Source organism: Triticum aestivum, chromosome 6A (assembly GCF_018294505.1).
Source record: "Triticum aestivum cultivar Chinese Spring chromosome 6A, IWGSC CS RefSeq v2.1, whole genome shotgun sequence".
NCBI lineage: Eukaryota > Viridiplantae > Streptophyta > Magnoliopsida > Poales > Poaceae > Triticum > Triticum aestivum.
This window is the reverse complement of record NC_057809.1, coordinates 27,614,331-27,628,549: the sequence shown is the minus strand read 5'-3', so window position 1 is coordinate 27,628,549 and position 14,219 is coordinate 27,614,331.

Sequence of the window (14,219 nt, the reverse complement as noted above, 5' to 3'; positions counted from 1 at the left end):
ACTAATCACTCGCATTAAAAAATGACACTCGCTATTTTTAGGCAAAGATGAAAACCTAGTTTTAGCACGATCTCGAAGTGACAACGGAAATAGCTTCAATTTAACAATATCATTATCCATATCTTTTTTCTTTTTCATATCACACAAATCAACGAAATTGTTTAGATGGGATGCGGCATCTTCATTGGGAAGGCCGGAAAATTGATCTTTCATAACAAGACTCAGCAAAGCAGCATTAATTTCACAAGATTCCGCATTAGTAGCGGGAGCAATCGGGGTACTAATAAAATCATTGTTGTTGGTATTGGAAAAGTCACACAATTTGGTATTCTCTTGAGACATCGTGACAAAGCAAGCAATCCAACACATGAGCACACAAAAAGCAAGCGAAGAAGATGAATGGAAGAGGGCGAAGAAAAGGCAAATCATTTTAGAAGTGGGGGAGAGGAAAACGAGAGGCGAATGGCAAATAATATAATGCAAGAGATGAGAGTTTATGATGGGTACTTGGTATGTCTTGACTTGGCGTAGATGTCCCCGGCAACGGTGCCAGAAATTCTTCCTACTTCCTCTTGAGCTTGCGTTGGTTTTTCCCTTGAAGTGGAAAGGGTGATGCAGCAAAGTAGAGTAAGTATTTCCCTCAGTTTTGAGAACCAAGGTATCAATCCAGTAGGAGACAATGCACAAGTCACTGAATACATGCTCAAACAAATAGCAACTTACACCTAATGCGACAAAGGGGTTGTCAATCCTTCATGGTTATTTGCAAGGTGAGATCTGATAGAGATGGATAATCGGTAAAGTAATATTTTTGGTATTTTTGGTTTATGGAATGGAAAGTAAAAGATTGCAAAGGAAGTGATAGGAAACTAAAATTGTAGATCGGAAACTTATATGATGGAAAGTAGACCCCGGGGCCATAGTTTCACTAGAGGCTTCTCTCAAGATAGAAAATCTTACAGTGGGTGTACAAATTACTGTTGAGCAATTGATATAAAAGCGCAAAGTTATGACGATATCTAAGGCAATGATCATGAACATAAGCATCACGTTTGTATCAACTAGACTGACTCCTGCTTGCATCTACTACTATTACTCCACACGTCCACCGACTCCTGCCTACATCTAGAGTATTAAGTTCATAAGAACAGGATAACGCATTAAGTAAGATGACTTGATGTAGCGGGGTAAACTCAAGCAATATGACGAAAACCCCATCTTGTTATCCTCGATGGAAACAATACAATATGTGTCGGTTCCCCTGATGTCTACTACACAACCTTCTTCTTGTAGACGTTGTTGGGCCTCCAAGTGCAGAGGTTTGTAGGACAGTAGCAAATTTCCCTCAAGTGGATGACCTAAGGTTTATCAATCCGTAGGAGGTGTAGGATGAAGATGGTCTCTCTCAAGCAACCCTGCAACCAAATAACAAAGAGTCTCTTGTGTCCCCAACACACCCAATACAATGGTAAATTGTATAGGTGCACTAGTTCAGCGAAGAGATGGTGATACAAGTGGTATATGGATGGTAGATAAAGGTTTTTGTAATCTGAAAATATAAAAACAGCAAGGTAACTAATGATAAAACTGAGCGTAAACGGTATTGTAATGCGTTGAAACAAGGCCTAGGGTTCATACTTTCACTAGTGCAAGTTCTCTCAACAATAATAACATAATTGGATCACATAACTATCCCTCAACATGCAACAAAGAGTCACTCCAAAGTCATTAATAGCGGAGAACGAACGAAGAGATTATGGTAGGGTACGAAACCACCTCAAAGTTATTCTTTCCAATCAATCCGTTGGGCTATTCCTATAAGTGTCACAAACAGCCCTAGAGTTCGTACTAGAATAACACCTTAAGACACAAATCAACCAAAACACTAATGTCACCTAGGTACTCCATTGTCACCTCAAGTATCCGTGGGTATGATTATACGATATGCATCACACAATCTCAGATTCATCTATTCAACCAACACAATTGTAGATCAGAAACTTATATGATGGAAAGTAGACCCCGGGGCCATAGGTTTCACTAGAGGCTTCTCTCAAGATAGAAAATCTTACGGTGGGTGAACAAATTACTGCTGAGCAATTGATAGAAAAGTGCAAACTTATGACGATATCTAAGGCAATGATCATGAACATAAGCATCATGTTTGTATCAAGTAGACGGACTCCTGCTTGCATCTACTACTATTACTCCACACGTCCACTGACTCCTGCCTGCACCTAGAGTACTAAGTTCATAAGAACAGGATAACGCATTAAGTAAGATGACTTGATGTAGCGGGATAAACTCAAGCAATATGACGAAAACCCCATCTTGTTATCCTCGATGGAAACACTACAATATGTGTCGGTTCCCCTGATGTCTACTACACAACCTTCTTCTTGTAGACGTTGTTGGGCCTCCAAGTGCAAAGGTTTGTAGGACAGTAGCAAATTTTCCTCAAGTGGATGACCCAAGGTTTATCAATCTGTAGGAGGCGTAGGATGAAGATGGTCTCTCTCAACCAACCCTGCAACCAAATAACAAAGAGTCTCTTGTGTCCCCAACACACCCAATACAATGGTAAATTGTATCGGTGCACTAGTTCGGCGAAGAGATGGTGATACAAGTGGTATATGGATGGTAGATAAAGGTTTTTGTAATCTGAAAATATAAAAACAGCAAGGTAACTAATGATAAAAGTGAGCGTAAACGGTATTGCAATGCGTTGAAACAAGACCTAGGGTTCATACTTTCACTAGTGCAAGTTCTCTCAACAATAATAACATAATTGGATCACATAACTATCCCTCAACATGCAACAAAGAATCACTCCAAAGTCACTAATAGCGGAGAACGAACGAAGAGATTATGGTAGGGTACGAAACCACCTCCAAGTTATTCTTTCCAATCAATCCATTGGGCTATTCCTATAAGTGTCACAAACAGCCCTAGAGTTCGTACTAGAATAACACCTTAAGACACAAATCAACCAAAACCCTAATGTCACCTAGATACTCCATTGTCACCTCAAGTATCCGTGGGTATGATTATCCGATATGCATCACACAATCTCAGATTCATCTATTCAACCAACACATAGAACCTCAAAGAGTGCCCCAAAGTTTCTGCCGGAGAATCATGACGAAAATGTGTGCCAACCCCTATGCATAGGTTCATGGGTGGAACCCGCAACTTGATCACCAAAACATACATCAAATGAATCACGTGATATCCCATTGTCACCACAGATACGCACGGCAAGACATACATCATGTGTTCTCAAATCTTTAAAGACTCAATCCGATAAGATAACTTCGAAGGGGAAACTCAATCCATTACAAGAGAGTAGAGGGGGAGAAGAAACATAAGATCCAACTCTAATAGCAAAGCTCGCGATACATCAAGATCGTATCACCTCAAGAACACGAGAGAGAGAGAGAGAGAGAGAGAGAGAGATCAAACACATAGCTACTGGTACATACCCTCAGCCCTGAGGGAGAACTACTCCCTCCTCGTCATGGAGAGCACCGGGATGATGAAGATGGACACCGAAGAGGGATTCCTCCTCCGGCAGGGTGCCGGAACGGGTCTAGATTGGCTTTCGGTGGCTACGGAGGCTTCTGGTGGCGGAACTCCCGATCTATTGTGCTCCCCGATCATTTTAGGGTATATGGATATATATAGGCGGAAGAAATACATTAGGGGAGCCACGAGGGTGGAGGGCGTGCCCCTGCCTCGTGGCTTCCTCGTTGATCCCCTGACGTGCACTCCAAGTCTCTCGTATTGCTTTCTTTCCAAAAATAACTTTTCCGAAGGTTTCATTCCGTTTGGACTCTGTTTGATATTCCTTTTCTTTGAAACCCTAAAACAAGGAAAAAACAGAAACTGGCACTGGCACTGGGCTCTAGGTTAATAGGTTAGTCCCAAAAATCATATAAAATAGCATATAAATGCATATAAAACATCCAAGGTTGATAATATAATAGCATGGAACAATCAAAAATTATAGATACGTTGGAGACGTATCATCCCCTTCTGTCACTGGGATCGAGCACCGCAAGATTGAACCCAAAGTTAAGCACTTCTCCCATTGCAAGAAAAACCAATCTAGTTGGCCAAACCAAATCGATAGTTCGAAGAGACTTGCAAATATATCAAATCATGCATATAAGAATTCATAGGAGATTCAAATAATATTCATAGATAACCTGATCATATATCCACAATTCACCGGATCTCGGCAAACACACCGCAAAAAGAGTATTACAACGAATAGATCTCCAAGAACATCGAAGAGAACATGGTATTGAGAATCAAAGAGAGAGAAGAAGCCGTTTAGATACTAGCTATGGACTCATAGGTCTGTGGTAAACTACTCACGCTTCATCGGAGAGGCAATGGTGTTGATGTAGAAGCCCTCCGTGATCGAATCCCCCTCCGACGGGATGCCGGAAAAGGCCCCTAGATGGGAACTCATGGGTACAGAAGGTTGCGACGGTGGAAAAGTTTTTTTGTGGCTCTCCTAGTAGGTTTTGGAATATTTGAGAATATATATGCGGACGAAATAGGTCGGTAGAGTCACGAGGAGCCCACAAGGGTGGGGGCGTGCCCTCCGTCATTGTGGCCACCTCATGGCTTTCCTAACGTGCACTCCAAGTCCTCTAGATGTCTTCTGGTCTAAGAAACATCATCGCAAAAGTTTCATTCCGTTTGGACTCCGTTTGGTATTCCTTTTCTGTGAAACTCTAAAACAAGGAAAAAACAGGAACTGGCACTGGGCTCTAGTTTAATAGGTTAGTCGCAAAAATCATATAAAATAGCATAATAGTGCAAATAAAACCGAAAATCCATTTCTGCACCTGAGCTCATCTGCACCTGTGCCGACGAAAAAAATCAAAACAAATACTAGAAAAATTCGAAAAATTCCAAATAAAATTTGTGTGATAGAAATTTTGATGCGTGAGGCACGCTCCAAATTTCAAGTCATTTGAACATATGAGCAGCTCTCAGCAAAAAAGACAAATTGAGGGTCTGTAAAAATGTTTACTGTTCATGTACTGTTTTAGTCCGATTTGTCTTTTTTGCTGAGAGCTTCTCATATATCCAAATGACTTGAAATTTGAGGCGGGCCTCACGCATCAAATTGTCTACCATACAAATTTTATTTGGAATTTTTTGAATTTGTTTAAATTTTTTATGAATTTTTTCTAACCGGGTGCAGATGAGCCTGGGCACCAAAACGCCCTACTCATATAAAACATCCAAAACAGATAATATAATAGCATGGAACAATCAAAAATTATAGATACGTTGGAGACGGATCAAGGTCTTGAAGCTTCGGCCGAAGGGTGTATTGGATGCGATGACAACTATATGCCAGGTGTTTGGTGACTTGCAACAGCGGCCTCGCCAAGTGGGGGCGGCAACACTAGTGGACTGCATTTTTGGTGGTACTCCTCGAGCATCGACTCTCAATTCCTAGGGTGAAAACCCAAGGTCTCAGCCATATTTGTTGTACTTGGCAATGGCCTTGTTGAAGGCATTGTTTTTGGGTGAACTCAAAAATTTTCCAGTGTGAAAACCCACGATCTTCGATCGGGCAACGACAACGCTTGTGTATTGTTTCCTTCTTGGGGGCATTGCTTTTGGAGAATTTTTTTTGTAATCTGGGCGTTGTCTTAGGTGGTGGTTAGAGTGCTGCTGATGCTTGTGATTGATCACCATGGTGGGGTATTTTTTATTTTTTTCCTTTTTATTTTCTTTTTTGGCTGTCTGTATCCTTGATGTCTTTGGAGATCTTATTGGTAGAGAGGCCGTGTGTAATTGGAGGCTTGGGGTTCCACGACCTTGATCTATTCACTTATGCAAAGTTTGCTAAACATACATGGCTATTTCTATCTAGATAGCTCATGTACGAGGGTCCTTCATGGAAGATACCATGAAATGAGATTCTTTTTTTTCAAATGCAGGTTCCCGCATAGTGCATAGCTAGCTTGGCGTGCTAATCTGAAAGGGCAAGAAGGTTTGAAGGAGGGTATGCCGTGACAAATTGGGAATGCGCATACTACAGAGATACGACGTGATAAATGGGTGCAGGGCACGCCGCTAATGAAACCGAATTTTTGATGTGGAATGCTACCTAACATATTTATCCATGTAGTTCTCTTTATTCCGGCAAGAATATTCAAATACATAAGATTCAAGAAAAAAGTTTAATATTGACATAAAAATAATAATACTTCAAGCATACTAACTAAGCAATCATGTCTTCTCAAAATAACATGGCCAAAGAAAGTTCATCCCTACAAAATCATATAGTTTGGTCATGCTCCATTTTCGTCACACAAGAATGCTCTCATCATGCACAACCCCGATGACAAGCCAAACAATTGTTTCATACTTTAGTAATCTCAAACTTTTTTCAACTTTCACGCAATACATGAGCGTGAGCCATGGATATAGCACTATGGGTGGAATAGAATATAATGAGGGGGTTATGTGGAGAAGACAAAAAGGAGAAAGTCTCACATCGACGCGGCTAATCAATGGGTTAAGGAGATGCCCATCAATTCTCGTGAGCGCTGAAGTTTCTGTTTTTTACAGTATGATCGCAAAGACTTTCCCCAAGTCTTCCCAACGGTTCTACTTGGCACAAACACTAATTAAAACATAAAAACTCAATCATAACAGAGGCTAGATAAGTTATTTATTGCTAAACAGGAGCAAAAAGCAAGGAACAAGAATAAAGTTGGGTTTCCTCCCAACAAGCGCTATCGTTTAACGCCCCTAGCTAGGCATGATGATTTCAATGATGCTCACATAAAAGATAAGAACTGAAACATAAAGAGAGCATCATGAAGCATATGACTAGAACATTTAAGTCTAACCCACTTCCTATGCATAGGGATTTTGTGAGCAAACCATTGTCACCTCAAGTATCTGTGGGTATGATTATACGATATGCATCACACAATCTCAAGTTCATCTATTCAACCAACACATAGAACCTCAAAGAGTGCACCAAAGTTTCTACCAAAGAATCACGACGAAAACGTGTGCCAACCCCTATGCATAGGTTCATGGGCGGAACCCGCAAGTTGATCACGAAAACATACATCAAGTGAATCACGTGATATCCCATTGTCACCACAGATACACGCGGCAAGACATACATCAAGTGTTCTCAAATCTTTAAAGACTCAATCCGATAAGATAACTTCGAAGGGGAAACTCAATCCATTACAAGAGAGTAGAGGAGGAGAAGAAACATAAGATACAACTATAATAGCAAAGCTCGCGATACATCAAGATCGTATCACCTCAAGAACACGAGAGAGAGAGAGAGAGAGATTAAACACATAGCTACTGGTACATACCCTCAGCCCCAAGGGAGAACTACTCCCTCCTCGTCATGGAGAGCACCGGGATGATGAAGATGGCCACCGGAGAGGGATTCACCCTCCGGCAGGGTGCCGGAACGGGTCTAGATTCACTTTTAGTGGCTACAGAGGCTTCTGGCGGCGGAACTCCCAATCTATTGTGCTCCCCGATCGTTTTAGGGTATATTGGTACATACAGGCGGAAGAAATACATTAGGGGAGCCACGAGGGGCCTACGAGGGTGGAGGGCGCGCCCAGGGGGTGGGCGCGCCCCCTGCCTCGTGGCTTCCTCGTTGATCCGCTGACGTGCACTCCAAGTCTCCTGTATTGCTTTCTTTCCAAAAACAACTTTTCCGAAGGTTTCATTCCGTTTGGACTCCATTTGATATTCCTTTTCTTCGAAACCCTAGAACAAGGAAAAAACAGAAACTGGCACTGGGCTCTAGGTTAATAGGTTAGTCCCAAAAATGATATAAAATAGCATAAAGATGCATATAAAACATCCAAGGTTGATAATATAATAGCATGGAACAATAAAAATTATAGATACGTTGGAGGCGTATCAGCATCCCCAAGCTTAATTCCTGCTCGTCCTGGAGTAGCTAAAAGATAAAAACAGAATTTTTGATGTAGAATGCCACCTAACATATTTATCCATGTAGTTCTCTTTATTGTGGCAAGAATATTCAGATCCATAAGATTCAAGACAAAAGTTTAATAGTGACATAAAAATAATAATACTTCAAGTATACTAACTAAGCAATCATGTCTTCTCAAAATAACATGGCCAAAGAAAGTTCATCCCTACAAAATCATATAGTTTGGCCATGCTCCATTTTCGTCACACAAGAATGCTCTCATTGTGCACAACCCCGATGACAAGCCAAGTAATTGTTTCATACTTTAGTAATCTCAAACTTTTTTCAACTTTCACGCAATACATGAGCGTGAGCCATGGATATAGCACTATGGGTGGAATAGAATATAATGAGGGGGTTATGTGGAGAAGACCAAAAGGCGAAAGTCTCACATCGACGCGGCTAATCAATGGGCTAGGGAGATGCCCATCAATTGATGTCAATGCAAGGATTAGGGATTGCCATGCAACGGATGCACTAGAGCCATAAATGTATGAAAGCTCAACAAAAGAAACTAAGTGGGTGTGCATCCAACTTGCTTGCTCACAAAGACCTAGGGCACTTGAGGAGGCCCATTGTTGGAATATACAAGCCAAGTTCTATAATAAAAAATTCCCACTAGTATATGAAAGTGACAAAACAAGAGACTCTCTATCATAAAGATCATGGTGCTACTTTGAAGCACAAGTGTGGAAAAAGGATAGTAGCATTGTCCCTTTTATTTTTTTTATTTTTTTTATTTTTTATCTGGCCTTTCTTTTCTTTTTTGGGTGGGGGGCTTCCCTTTTTTATTTGGTCGTTCTCTTCCTTTTTTTGGGACAATGCTCTATTAATGATGATCATCACACTTCTATTTATTTACAACTCGATACTAGAACAAGATATGACTCTATATGAATGCCTCCGGCGGTGTACCGGGATATGCAATGAACCAAGAGTGACATGTATGAAATAATTATGAACGGTGGCTTTGCCACAAATACTATGTCAACTACATGATCATGCTAAGCAATATGACAATGATGAATGTGTCATGACAAACAGAATGGTGGAAAGTTGCATGGCAATATATCTCAGAATGGCTACGGAAATGCCATAATAGGTAGGTATGGTGGCTGTTTTGAGGAAGATATAAGGAGGTTTATGTGTGAAAGAGTGTATCATATCACGGGGTTTGGATGCACCAGCGAAGTTTGCACCAACTCTCAATGTGAGAAAGGGCAATGCACGGTACCGAAGAGGCTAGCAATGATGGAAGGGTGAGAATGCATATAATCCATGGACTCAATATTAGTCATAAAGAACTCATATACTTATTGCAAAAATCTACAAGTCATCAAAAACCAAGCACTACACGCATGCTCCTAGGGGGATAGATTGGTAGGAAAAGACCATCGCTCGTCCCCGACCGCCATTCATAAGGAGGACAATCAAAGAACACCTCATGTTTCAAATTTGTTACATAACGTTTACCATACGTGCATGCTACGGGACTTGCAAACTTCAACACAAGTATTTCTCAAATTCACAACTACTCACACTACTAGGAAAAGGGCTATAGATGGAATTGACACTAATGGCGCACCAGACATGTGGTGCGCCATTACTATATACTAATGGCGCACCATGTGTTGGTACGCCATTAGTGTCCAAATACTAATGGCGCACCACATCCACGGTGCGCCATTGGTAAAAAAATTTAATTTTTTCAAAACTACTAATGGCGCACCGTGGGGGTGGTGCGCCATTACTAGTTGAACTAGTAATGGCGCACCACATCCACGGTGCGCCATTAGTAAAAAAATTTTTTTTTTGAAATTTTTTAATTTTTTTTCAAAACTACTAATGGCGCACCGTGGCATGGTGCGCCATTACTAGTTGAACTAGTAATCGCGCACCATGCCACGGTGCGCCATTAGTACCTTGGCCACCACTTCCACCGAATGCACCCCCCCCCCCCCCGGATCGCCTTTTCAGTTTAAAAAAATAAAAGAAAATAAGTTTCCCATGTGATATGTGGTCTAGTTGTTGGGAAAATTTGCAAATATGAATTTCGACTTCATTTGCAAAATCTCTCGAGAATTTGTAAAAATGGGCATAACTTTTGCATACTAACTCGGATGAAAAAGTTTTTTATATGAAAAATCATCTACTCGAAAAGTTACATCCAAATTTAACCGGGGAATCCGTTAAACATTTTTAAAATCCTCAAAAACCTAACAGAAAAAAATATATGGGGCTTTTAAGATCTGGAGAGGCAAAAAAATTAAAAATAATTCAAACTTACTAATGGCGCACCTGCCCATGGTGCGCCATTAGTATCTTCCCGCCTTCAAAATTCAAAATAAGTCAACAAAATAAAAAAAAGTTACTAATGGCGCACCACCCCGTGGTGCGCCATTAGTATCTTCCCACCTTCAAAATTCAAAATTAGTCAAAAAAAGTTACTAATGGCGCACCTGCCCACGGTGCGCCATTAGTATCTTCCCGCCTTCAAAATTCAAAATTAGTCAAAAATAAAAAAAAAGTTACTAATGGCGCACCTGCCCACGGTGCGCCATTAGTATCTTCCCGCCTTCAAAATTCAAAATAAATCAAAAAATAAAAAAAGTTAGTAATGGCGCACCTGCCCACGGTGCGCCATTACTATGTCGTATACATGGCTGGGCGCACCTCCTCCACTCCACCTCTCCTCCATTCCATCTCCTCCTCTCCTCTCCTCCACTCCATCTCCTCCTCTCCTCCACTCCATCTCCTCCTCTCCGGCGACCTCCTTCTCCTCTCCGGCGACCTCCTCCTCCTCTCCGGCGACCTCCTTCTCCTCTCCGGCGACCTCCTCCTCCTCCTCTCCGGCGACCTCCTCCTCTCCGGCGACCTCCTCCTCTCCGGGAACCTCCTCCTCCCTCCTCTCCTCCCCTCCCCTCATGGTTTCTCCTCCCTCCTCTCCTCCCATTCCCTCATGGTTTCTCCTTCCTCCTCTCCGATGCTTCGGTGAACTCCTCTCCGGCGACCTCCTCCTCCTCTCCGGCGATGTAGGCGAGCGCCTCTCCGGTGACCTCCTCCTCCTCCTCTCCGGCGAACTCCTCTCCGGCAAAAGAACACGGCAAAAGAACGTACAAGATCCAAAAACAAGAACAAAATTTGAAATAATATTGTGCCAAAAAACGAGCAAAAAAACGAGCAAAAAATGGGCAAAAAAATCACGATCCAGATCCAAATTCAAAATTCAAAAATAGTAATGGCGCACGGTGGGGGTTAGACGGTGCGCCACTACTATTTTCCCGCCTTCAAAATCCAAAAATACTAATGGCGCACCGTGGCCTATACTAATGGCGCACCAGTGGCCTATACGAATGGCGCACCGTGGCCGATACTAATGGCGCACCAGTGGTGCGCCATTACTAAAAATTACTAATGGCGTGCTAGTAATGGCGCACCAGTGATGCGCCATTAGTAGGCAAAACTGGTGCGCCATTAGTAGGCCTTTTCCTAGTAGTGTCAAATAGCACAACTTTAATATCACTATCTCCATATCTCAAAACAATCATCAAGTATCAAACTTCTCTTAGTATTCAATGCACTTATATGAAAGTTTTTATTATATCCCTCTTGGATGCCCATCTTATTAGGACTAAATTCATAACCAAAGCAAATTACCATGCTGTTCTGAGGACTCTCAAAATAATATTAGTGAAGCACGAGAGTTCATCTATTTCTACAAAATAAAACCACCACCGTGCTCTCAAAAGATATAAGTGAAGCACTAGAGAAAATGACAAACTACTCTGAAAGATGTAAGTGAAGATCAATGAGTAGTCGAATACTTATGCAACTATGTGAAGACTCTCCCACTTAATAATTTCATATCTTGATACTTTATTCAAACAGCAAGCAAAAAAATGAAATAAAATGACGCTCCAAGCAAAACACGTAACATGTGGTGAATAAAAATATAGCTCCAAGTAAAGTTACCGATGAACGAAGACGAAAGAGGGGATGCCTTCCGGGGCATCCCCAAGCTTAGGCTTTTGGTTGTCCTTGAATATTACCTTGGGGTGCCTTCGGCATCCCCAAGCTTATTCTCTTGCCACTCCTTATTCCATAATCCATCAAATCTTTACCCAAAACTTGAAAACTTCACAACACAAAACTTAAAATGGAAAACTCGTGAGCTCCGTTAGCGAAAGAAAATAAAACACCACTTAAAGGTACTGTAATGAACTCATTATTTATTTATATTGGTGTTAAACCTACTGTATTAAAACTTCTCTATGGTTTATAAACTATTTTACTAGCCATAGATTCATCAAAATAAGCAAACAACACACGAAAAACAGAATCTGTCAAAAACAGAACAGTCTGTAGTAATCTGTAACTAACGCAAACTTCTGGAGCCTCAAAAATTCTAAAATAAATTGCTGGACGTGAGGAATTTATCTATTAATCATCTGCAAAAATAATTAACCAAATAGCACTCTCCAATAAAAAATGTCAGCAATTCTCGTGAGCGCTAAAGTTTCTGTTTTTTTACAGCATGATCGCCAAGACTTTCCCCAAGTCTTCCCAACGGTTCTAACATAAAAACTCAATCATAACAGATGCTAGATAAATTATTTATTGCTAGACAGGAGCAAAAATCAAGGAACAAAAATAAAGTTGGGTTTCCTCTCAACAAGCGCTATCGTTTAACGCCCCTAGCTAGGCATGACGATTTCAATGATGCTCACATAAAAGATAAGAATTGAAACATAAAGAGAGCATCATGAAGCATATGACTAGAACATGTAAGTCTAACCCACTTCCTATGTGTAGGAATTTTGTGAGCAAACAACTTATGGGAACAATAATCAACTAGCATAGGAGGGCAAAACAAGCATAACTTCAAAACTTTAAGCACATAGAGAGGAAACTTGATATTATTGCAATTCCTACAAGCATATGTTCCTCCCTCATAATAATTTTCAGTAGCATCATGAATGAATTCAAAAATATAACCAGCACCTAAAGCATTCTTTTCATGATCTACAAGCATAGAAATTTTATTACTCTCTACACAAGCAAAATTCTTCTCATTCGGAATAGTGGGAGTATCATAAGAAACTCGAATACTATAAATTGTTTCCACATTAAAAGAGTAATGTTCAGAAAAGGGGTAACCATAATCATGACAAGTTTTATAAATATAATCATTACTTTTTATAGCATAAGTATCATCACAATAATCATCATAAGTAGGAGGCATGCTATCATCATTATAAATTTGCATATCAAAACTTGGGAGACTAAAAATATCATCTTGATTAAACATAGCATCCCCAAGCTTGGGACAAACATTAATTGTAGCAAATATATTCTCAAAAACATCATCTTCATCAAACATAGCATCCCAAAGCTTGGGCCTTTTCATATCATAAGCATAATCACTCTCATCATTAATAGTATGGATAGCACCAATAGTATAGCAATTATCATATTCTTCCAAGCAAGTGACAAAAGGATTTTCAAGATCATAAGAAGTATCATTATTTTCCACAATTATATTTTCATGAGGCACAATAGTAATAGGAGCAGCATTATTTGGGAGAGATATCTTTTTACCTCTCTTCCTCTTTCTTTTCTTCTTCTTCACTACATCGTGTGTGGGTTCAATCCTCTTTTTGGAGCTCCTTATTAATGAGATTGGTTGAATAGGAGGCTCCTCCTCGTTACCTGGTTCATCATAAGAAATAATAGGAGGATATTGGGAGGTCTCTTCCCTTTCATTAGTATTCTGTTCATCCTCTATTTGTTTTCTTTTCTTTATGTAATTGACAATATAGGGGTTTTCAATGCAATTCACCGCACAATACATATAAATTTCCTCTAGGTCAAATCCAAGAAGTTTATCATGGGAAAATACTGGAAGATAGTTAGTTATACATTTCATTTCCTCATAACCCATAAGCAAACTAAGTTCATTATGATGTGCAAGGGAAATCAAGTCATCACAATTTTTGGAAACGATTAGATCATGAAACAATTTGCATCGGATGGTTAAATAACCATGTTCATTGCAAAGCTCACAAGTATGGCCAAGAAAATTTAAATTTTCAGCACATTCATCTAGCCTTTCTTGCAACAATTTAGTTTCTAAGTACTTATGCCTCTTGCAAAATCTATCTTCCCTAATTGGTGTGTACTTGCAAACCCAATGCACTCCACA